The sequence below is a fragment of the Panthera uncia genome, chromosome B1 (assembly GCF_023721935.1).
Source record: "Panthera uncia isolate 11264 chromosome B1, Puncia_PCG_1.0, whole genome shotgun sequence".
Classification (NCBI taxonomy): Eukaryota; Metazoa; Chordata; class Mammalia; order Carnivora; family Felidae; genus Panthera; species Panthera uncia.
The window spans coordinates 128,559,609-128,569,385 of NC_064811.1; positions in this window are offsets into that span (position 1 = coordinate 128,559,609).

Here is a 9,777-nt window from a genome sequence, read left to right on the forward strand (position 1 = left end):
TTGATGGAGGACCTGTCCCTTCGGGAGCTGTATCCAGACAGACCTTGTGCAGGTCACATGCGTGGCAGGTAAAGGGAGGAAGCATTTGGGGGCTTGGATCTGCTGGAAATTCTCCTAGGCTGATAAACCAGTGCCTTTCCTGATTTAGACAATATATTTTGGTTGGATATTTCCTATGTGCCAGACATAGTGTGCTTGGTGCTGGGGGTGCAAACAGGGAGAAGACAGTCTTTGTTCTCCAAAAGTTCAGAGAGTGGGGAGTTATACTGGAGGCTGGAGCCGTATCATAGCTCTGCCACTTACTATTTTAATGACTCGGTTAAGCCACTTGACTCTCAGGACTCTGTTTTCTCATCTCTAAAATGGGTTCACATATCTCACCAAGTTGTGATGATCATCAATGGTTCCATCAGGCTACAGACAGCCCGGGGCTCACACGCAGAGATATAAACAAATACCTGCAATACTTCTTTGTCCTCTAAGGATGTAGTATCTTACGAGGAAATAACTTCCTCATTTCCTCAGGGGTGTGGTGAGGATCAGTCACAACGATCTCTGAAACTTTTCTACAATGGTACTAGTGTGCAGTAGGTGCTAAATAAGTGTTGTTTTTCCCTTCAAATCCTTCCTGTGGCCCAGAGGCCTGATCTGTCATAGAGAAATTAGGGAAGTATTTTGTTACAACATGAAGTGGCCCTCACCATTTTATGTTGTAATTGTATATTAATTTTAACACTTTAAACCTGGAATTCTGAAATCCTGCTTCTCTCTTTTAAATATGTTTGCCAAAAGTAGTATGTGTCCATAATTTTAAATAATAAAATAATAGCATAAGATTGAAAACAAAATAGCAGTCCCCTGCCTTCCTATCACAAGTCCTACTCCCCAGAGGCAGCTACTCTCATTTCTTCTAACTTTATTCCTTGGCATTTAGCTGTATATTTCTAAATAATATAACAATAGTGCTACTTCTCACTATAATTATTCACTTATGAGAGATGGAAATTGATCTCTCTTTCATGTACATACTTCTCTCCAGCCCCCCATCCTTCCCATGCAGTAAAATCATCATTATTTGTTAAATTATTACCCAATGTTTGCATTTTTTAAAATTTTTTTTCAACGTTTTTTATTTATTTTTGGGACAGAGAGAGACAGAGCATGAACGGGGGAGGGGCAGAGAGAGAGGGAGACACAGAATCGGAAACAGGCTCCAGGCTCCGAGCCATCAGCCCAGAGCCTGACGCGGGGCTCGAACTCACGGACTGCGAGATCGTGACCTGGCTGAAGTCGGACACTTAACCGACTGCGCCACCCAGGCGCCCCGTGCATTTTTAGGACAATGTCAATATCACTCACAGTTCTCTATGATCACATTTCCCTTCTTGTTTTTCCTAGAGTTTAAGTGGTCTTTAAAAAAATCTGCTTAGTGTCTTATTCCTACATTAATTAGTTTCCACATTCTCCAGGAAACATGACTTCAGGAATTGGTTCTACTTTTTTTCTTGGAGATATTGTTTCTGCAATATTTCATTTTCCTGCTCCAATCTGAACTTGAAGACTTCCAAGGCTTGCCGGATAGCTGCTGACTTGGGTATTCCATTTTTTGTTATTCAAGGAATTCTCTTCACATCTAAACATAGTCACTCCTGGAGAACTATATTCCTCATTTCCTGGCTGTCTTGCATTGCTTTATCTCGGTTTATTCTTTTGTTTTTATGGAACACATCCTCTAGTAGCTTTCTGATATAGGATATGTAGAAGGTAAACTTTTTGAGGCCTTTGAATGTCATAAAACTTTTATTGTACACTTAAGTTGATTTACAGTTTGGCTGCCTATGAAATTCTAGATTAAAACTTTTTTTTTTTTTAATTTAAAGATAGCATTGCTCCAGCATCTTCTAGATTTCAGAGTGCTTTTGGAAAATCCAATGCCATGCTGATTCCTGGCCCTTGGTACATGCCCTGTGTTTCTTGTCTGGGATTTCTTAGGGTATTTTTCTTTATTCCCAAATGCAGAAATTTCACAGTGGTTTGCTTTGGTGTGGTTTGTTTTTCATTTATTGTCCTGAGTATTTGGTGGGCCATTTCAATTTGGAAAGTTACGGCCTTTAGTTCTGGGAAAGTTTCCTGTATTATCTGATTTTTGCTTCCATCTGTTTACTTGGTGTTCCTTCTGGAACTCCTGTTAGTCAGAGGTCAGACCTTCTGAATTGATCATCTATTTTTAAAAATCTTTTTTTTCTCTTATTTTCCAGTTTGTTATTTTGTTGTTGTTCTACTTTAGATTTTTTCAACTTTACCTTCTCTTTTCCTATTAATTCTTTATTTTGCATTTATATTTTTAATTCCCACTGAGTCTTTCTTGTTCTCTGAAAGTTTCTTTCTTTTCTTCTAGTCTTATTTCTATTTGTGAAGGCAATATTTTCTTTTATCTGAGGATTGTAGATTGAGGTTTAAGTTTCCTTTTATCTCAGCTTGGTCACTGCTTCATGTATTTGGTTTGTTAATTTGAGTCTCTGCATTTCATGTATGTGATGGCCACTGGCTGACTGTGCTGATATAGGAGTGCAGTAGGGTTCAAGGTAGAGGTGTACCTAGCATATCTACACCGGATCAGATCAATGCACGCATTGATGATGCATGGATATCATGCATGGATAACCAAAATTCTTTTCAGCAATGATAATAGAGATCAGTGGTAATTATTTTCATGATTTTTAGTTGCAAACAATTAACACTAAAAGGGATGAATTTTAATTTTAAGAAATTAAGCAAATTAAGTATTTCATGTATACACTAAATTTTGCAATTACCAAACAAAGCTCTTATTCTTCATACTTCTCTGTGTCATTGCTTTAAATTTTCAATATAAATAAAAACTCAGAGTGTTTATGTAGAATGACAAAACTCAGTAATTCAGAGTTTTCTTCCGTCTTTTCAATTTCTATGGTGTTGTTATTTACTTTTGAATCTACTGTTTAAGCACAGGAATATGGAGTGCCACAGGGATTGGGCATAAATTGTGCTGAAGCAAACCAGATAGTTTGAACCTTTGAATGTACTCATGAAAGGAACACAGACAGCTGAATTTGTGTTAGTGGAAGAATGGACTTGGTGATGGGGAGTTTCTCAAATGAACTTCCAGGTAGAGAATTAAAATGTGCTAATTTGTACTTTATATACATATTATTGATATTCCACAGTAGCCAGAGCAATTGTTTGGAACTTAGATATAGAATGGAGTTTTATGTGGGAAGTATTTTATCACTAAGGTTGTTTAAATTGCTGCATAATTGTGCATAAAAAATAAATAATACAAAGCCAACTAACATTTAGGTGATTTAATTATTGATTTTAAATTCTCTGCAGGCAATCCCTTATTACTCACACTATGGGCCGATGCTCCCATTCCTGGCCCTTGCCATGAACTGATGCAGGGTCTGGGGTTTTACCTGGTGCTCCACAGAGGTCACTTTCTTTAGGCCTTTCCTCTAGGGCCAGCTAGTTCCTCTGATGGATATATATATATATATATATATATATATATATATAGCTGCCAGCATTTTGGGAACTGGTGAAGAGGGCTGGGTACTCAATGTTTGATAGTTTCACCTAATCCTGTTTTCCATAGGGGACTTCCCTTCCACACTATGCAAGTTCTGTTACCCAGCTTCTCTGGCTTAGTTTTTTCGGAAAATAAACCTTCTATCTGCTTCTACAATGGGAGTCTTGGGGCCATAGTTATCTGGAAGTACAAGAAGGAGGATCTGTGTGCTCCCTAAATAGACTTTCAACCAATTTCTTCTGTTTTCAGCCCCAATCTTCAACTCTGTTTTCAGAGATTCTGGTGCATAAATTCCTAGACATCCCTAGAATTTTGCAGCCCAAATTTTCTGGATATTTGTTTCTTTGCTTGGTGTTCCCCATCATGGTCATTTTAGGCCCTCACTTTCTTTACTATGTTAAGTCAGTTAAGATTAATCAGTGTGCTTTGCATCTTCCATAGTTAGTTGCCTCTCTTTTTCAGTGTCATTCTCTGTCATGATCTCTTTGTCTTTGTAGGTTTTTATTACTGAAAATTCTTTTTAGGGGCATTTTGGGATGGAGCAGAGATAAATACATTGTCTCATCTATTTTATTTAATTGGAAGTTTCCTTTATTATTTTTATATAAAAGTAGACATTGAAATTTTAGAGAATAGAAGTAAAAATGTAAATTAGTTTTTTGGTAAGAACAAAATTTCACTCATCAGGGAAATACAAATCAAAACCACAATGAGATACCACCTCACACCTGTCAGAATGGCTAAAATTAACAACTTAGGAAACAACAGATGTTGGCGAGGATGTGGAGAAAGAGGAACCCTTTACACTGCTGATGGGAATGCAAACTGGTGCAGCCACTCTGGAAAACAGTATGGAGGTTCCTCAAAAAATTAAAAATAGAACTACCCTATGACCCAGCAATTGCATTACTAGGTATTTATCCAAAGAATACAAAAATGCTGATTCGAAGGAGCACATGCACCCCAATGTTTGTAGCAGTGCTATCAACAATAGCCGAACTATGGAAAGAGCTCAAATATCCATTGACTGATGAATGGCTAAAAAGATGTGGTATATATATATGTATATATATATATATATATACATATATATATATACATACACACACATATACACATATATACATATACACACACACACATGAATGCACACACACACACACACTGGGATACTACTCAGTGATGAAAAAGAATGAAATCTTGTCATTAGCAACAACGTGGATGGAACTAGAGTATATGATGCTTAGCAAAATAAGTCACAGAGAAAGATATCATATGATTTCACTCATATATGGAATTTGAGAAACACAACAGATGAACATAGGGGAAGGGAAGGAAAATTTCAAGATTTTAAATAAATTAAAATTATGCTACTTCTTACTCTGCTACCAAATCCCAGAGGGAATGTATACACTCTGCTATAAGGGGTAATTTAGAGGACAAGTTTGAGAAACTGTTGTGAGGCAAGGCAATTTGGATAAATGCTTTGGGAATCTGGTCCTTGATTGAGAAGGAATCCATGATATCTGTCTGTAGGTCATAAACATCCCTCTTCTAATTTACCAATCAGAAACAGTCATGCTTGGCAAAATATGTTTTCCACCAAGCATCACATGGAACCTAAGGTCACGATATGACATAATCAAAGTAATAAAAGGATGGAGATAGCCTTCCAGCTAAATTCCTATCATCCCTGGCTTACATGAATCCTAAACCCAATTTGTAGCTCAGAGTAAGAGCTAGCTCAACTGCGGGTACTTTGTGGAAATTTATTTGCTTTTCTTATCTTATAGGTATGGTTCCTAAGGAAGTATTTTTGTTTCATTTTGTTTGTTTATTTTAATTTATAATAACCAGAGTTGTCAAGGGCCCAGAGAAACTGGAACTAACTCTATTATTGGAATATTTATTGGACATGATTCTTGGTTGCAAATAATATAATTTACTCTGACTACTTCAAGCAAAAACAAAGGAATTTATTAAAGGATACTAAGTATCTCACAAACTACCTCTTTAGGGCAGATGTGAAATGCTTATGAAATCAGTGGGAGGAAGAAATAAGGGAACATTTATTAATCACCTCCTATCCTCCGTTAGTCAAGTTTTGCCCTACAGTGTTAACAACCTTGGACTGTGGGACTGCATATGTATGAACACAGAGCAGGTTCCCATGAGTTCCCAAAAGAGCTCTGGAGAGGGGGGATAACAAGAGAAAAGAGGAAGTCCATGCCAACTTGTTTTTAGGGGTAGATTTGGGGATTGGAGGTTGAGAATGAAATATATAGGGAAAGGCTTTGGGAAAGTTGGGAATATGACTGATCCTGAGAGGGAAATAATAGAGAAAGAGGCTTTCAGCAACACCACTGTGGGTTATAAATTGATTCTCTTTGACATGGTTTAAAATGTTCAAGAAAACATTGGAATTGCTTTTAATTACTTATACTTGTTGGACTGTATTTACTTGAATGCTATAGCTTACAGAGACTGGACCACATGGGGCTCTAGTTCATAAACAATTGTTAAAAGTATGAAGTATTCTCCAGTTCATGAGAACCAGTTTCTTCCATAAGAGTACCGTGTCCATGTTCAGCCTCAGTGGATTTTTGATGTGAACTCTCTAATGGCTCTCAGTCAACTGAATTGCATTATAAGCAGAATTGCTTAAAAATGGTCTCTGGAGATTTGACTCAAGCTATGTCATTTTAGTATGAGCTAAGCTGAAAGCCAACTAAATGAGCCTTTAAACAACTGGATGCTCGTTCCATTTTTTCTTTCTCTGACAATTCAGGAAACATCCATGGGACACTAGATTCTTTGGGAAAAATCACACACAAAAAGGAATTTGTGAACTTTTAGCAAGATTTACAAATATTTGAAGAATTTGAAATTTATCTAGTGGCATTTGGAGGCCTAGGTCTAAAGAGATAAATTTCTTCTCTGATCACCAAGTGTATCATTTCTCAGAACTTGCGACTCAGTGATTCAGGGGACTGGAATCTCCCTTTCTCTTGGGGGAGCTGAAGAGTATGTGCACATGTAACAATGAGGGGAGAACTAGGCATTGAGGCTAGTTTGTGGGATCAGGAAGATATCCAAGTTCCGAGCAGGCAAGTCAGAAGGAATCAAGAAAGAATTGAAGGTCATAGCAGGTGGTGGGCTGAACTCAGTAAAGTCAGACCCAAACAGGAGTGACTGGACAGATCTGAAAGGTCAAAACAGAAAACATCTGGACCCCAAGAGGTTGCATAATTCTAAGATGTGGCATTGGCCCAGGAGAAATAATTCTAAGTGAGAAATTTTGGAGTAATATAGTTGTATTTGCCACTTATTAGCTATATGACTTTGGGCAAATCATTTAATCTCTATGAGCCTCAAACTTTCATTACAAAGTGGGAATAGTAAGGCTTACTTTCTTGTTAGGATTACTGTATGTGAAATGCCTTGTATGGTTCCTTATAGATGCTCAAAAATTACACAATTATTTCTTTTTTTTCCCAATATATGAAATTTATTGTCAAATTGGTTTCCATACAACACCCAGTGCTCATCCCAAAAGGTGCCCTCCTCAATACCCATCCCCCACCCTGCCCTCCCTCCCACCCCCCATCAACCCTCAGTTTGTTCTCAGTTTTTAACAGTCTCTTATGCTTTGGCTGTCTCCCACTCTAACCTCTTTTTTTTTTTTTTTCTTCCCCTCCCCCATGGGTTTCTGTTAAGTTTCTCAGGATCCACATAAGAGTGAAACCATATGGTATCTGTCTTTCTCTGTATGGCTTATTTCACTTAGCATCACACTCTCCAGTTCCATCCACGTTGCTACAAAAGGCCATATTTCATTCTTTCTCATTGCCACGTAGTATTCCATTGTTACACAATTATTTCTAAGACTGAAGTCTTTAACAGTGAAAAGCCTTGTTCCTGCCTCCATGCACTCCTACCCTAACCCAATGCTGCTTCAGAGATAGATTAAACCTACTGCCACTTCCTCTTCCCCTGACCTCCCACCTCCCCACTCTTCACACACCTTTGACCCCACTCTGCTAACCTCAGATAAAACATTTAGAAGCCAATGAAGACATCTGTATAGATGTAGCTGAGCTTCAGTATCCTAACTGGACTTGACTATAAGAGTGACCAGAACAGGGAATAACCTCAAAATCATGCCTTATGAAGCACAATTCAGAGTCAGGGAAATTTAACGTGGAGCAGAAATGATAGAATCAAGGAAAGTATGATAGCTCATGAATTATTTGGTTCAATTTGAATCTATTTTGGGAAAATAATGGTGTCTTAGGGTGGCCACTTGTAGAGGATTTGAAGAGGGAATCTTCATGTTGTGAATGGGTAAAACTCCAAGAATCTCCGAGGTCTTCTAATTCTGAGAGTCACTGGTTTCAGGAAGCCCATGCTGGCCTATGTAGTGTGTGTGGCACTGGTGAAGGTACTAGTTTCTGTATGGAGCACATCCTGGCACTGTTCAGCCTCCAGACATGGGCCATGCCATAAAGTTTGCTTCTTGGCATGTGGAGTTAGGGCCTCCTAACCCTTGTTACGAAAATTCTGTCAAAGCTCTCTCAATACATTTCCTTTCTATTCATCTCTTTCACCAGTTGGCAATTACACGCTACAGAAAGTGTACACAGAAGGGGCTTGTTTTGGTTACCATGTAGCTGGGTGGGAGGGAGCTATGGCTGGTGGCTGATTCTCTGGGGTGACTGGGCATGGGTTATGGGAATGGAGATGGAGTCCCTCATCAGTTTCCAGAGCGTTGCCTCACTAGCACCCTGGAGCCTGTGAATAGTGTTTAAATCAATGGTCAAAGTGGAGAGGGCAGCTTAGTCCTCATTACTCCCCAGGACTAATTGACCTCTTCTGAAAAGGTGCATTCTTGATTTGGTGAGACTCTTCCTCATCCGGAAAGGCCAGTGAAGCAAAAAGATCTAATGTGAAAGGGTGGGGGTGAGGGGTCAAGGGTGGCATTGAAGGGAGAAAAAGGTGCAGAGCATTCACTAAATCATTTCCACCAGAATAGAGGAGAACAAAGGCATCACCATCCTGAGAGCATTTGTTAAAGACTCAAACAGATCAAGCGCTGTACAGAGTCTGGTGACCTTTTCCTGCCCTGGAGACTCTCAGTTTTGTCATTTTGATGAATCTCTAAGTTGTGTTCACTGTGAGTATCTCTGATAGCAAGTAAGTGATTTAACATAAAAGGTCCTTTGAGAAATGCATAAAAATGGAGTCAAGCTCAATGCCACTCCAAAGCATGCCATTTATTTTTAAGTGTTCCCCTCATCTATCTTAGTTATTACACATGAGGTGAGCATAGCATAGCATATACAGTTGTTAAATCACTATGTTGTATACCTGAAACTAATGGAACATTGTCAATTATAGTCAAATAAAAAAGAAATAAAAATAAACCACCAAACTAGTTGTAATTAAGAAGGAAGGAAGGAAGGAAGGAAGAGAGAGAGAGAGAGAGAGAGAGAGAGAGAGGGAGAGAGAAAGAAAGAAAGAGAAAGGTAGAATATAAAATTAAATTACAAGAACCAAAAATCAAAAATGAAGTTTGATTCCTTTTTGAATCTTCTATTGGTGATCTAAAGCTCAGAAATTCATGCTACCAACCCTAAGAGTGAAAACATTTATTCAATGTGTAGGAATCAAACCTCAGAGGAGCCACAATGAATATTCAGTTGGCTGCCTCCTATAGAGTATATGTATAAAAAAATACACAACACCATCAGAACATCTATTTCCAAAGAAAACCAATCATGTTGCTATCCATTGTCAACCTCGTCCTTTTGTTAGCCTGATACTAATAATACCAAAATAAATCAGAATATAATTGATTTAAGAATTGAGACTCTATTGCTCTGCAATTTGATGTAAGTTTCATCTGCAGGCTGTCCACTAAACCTTACATTTCTAGCTGTACAACTTGTTCCCAAGTCTTTCTGTCTCTTTCTTTAGTGACAACTATTCTTTCTAAAAGTTTTCAAGAGCGAATATTGGCACTCTACAACCACGCTGTCCAATTTGTTATTCACTAGCTACATGTGGTTATTTAAATTTACATTTAAAAAATTAAATACAGTTAAAATTTAGTTTTTTAGTCACACAAGTCACATTCGGGTGCTCAGTAGCTACATATGGCTAGTGACTACCTTATTGGGCATCACAAATATGGAGCATTTCCATCACCA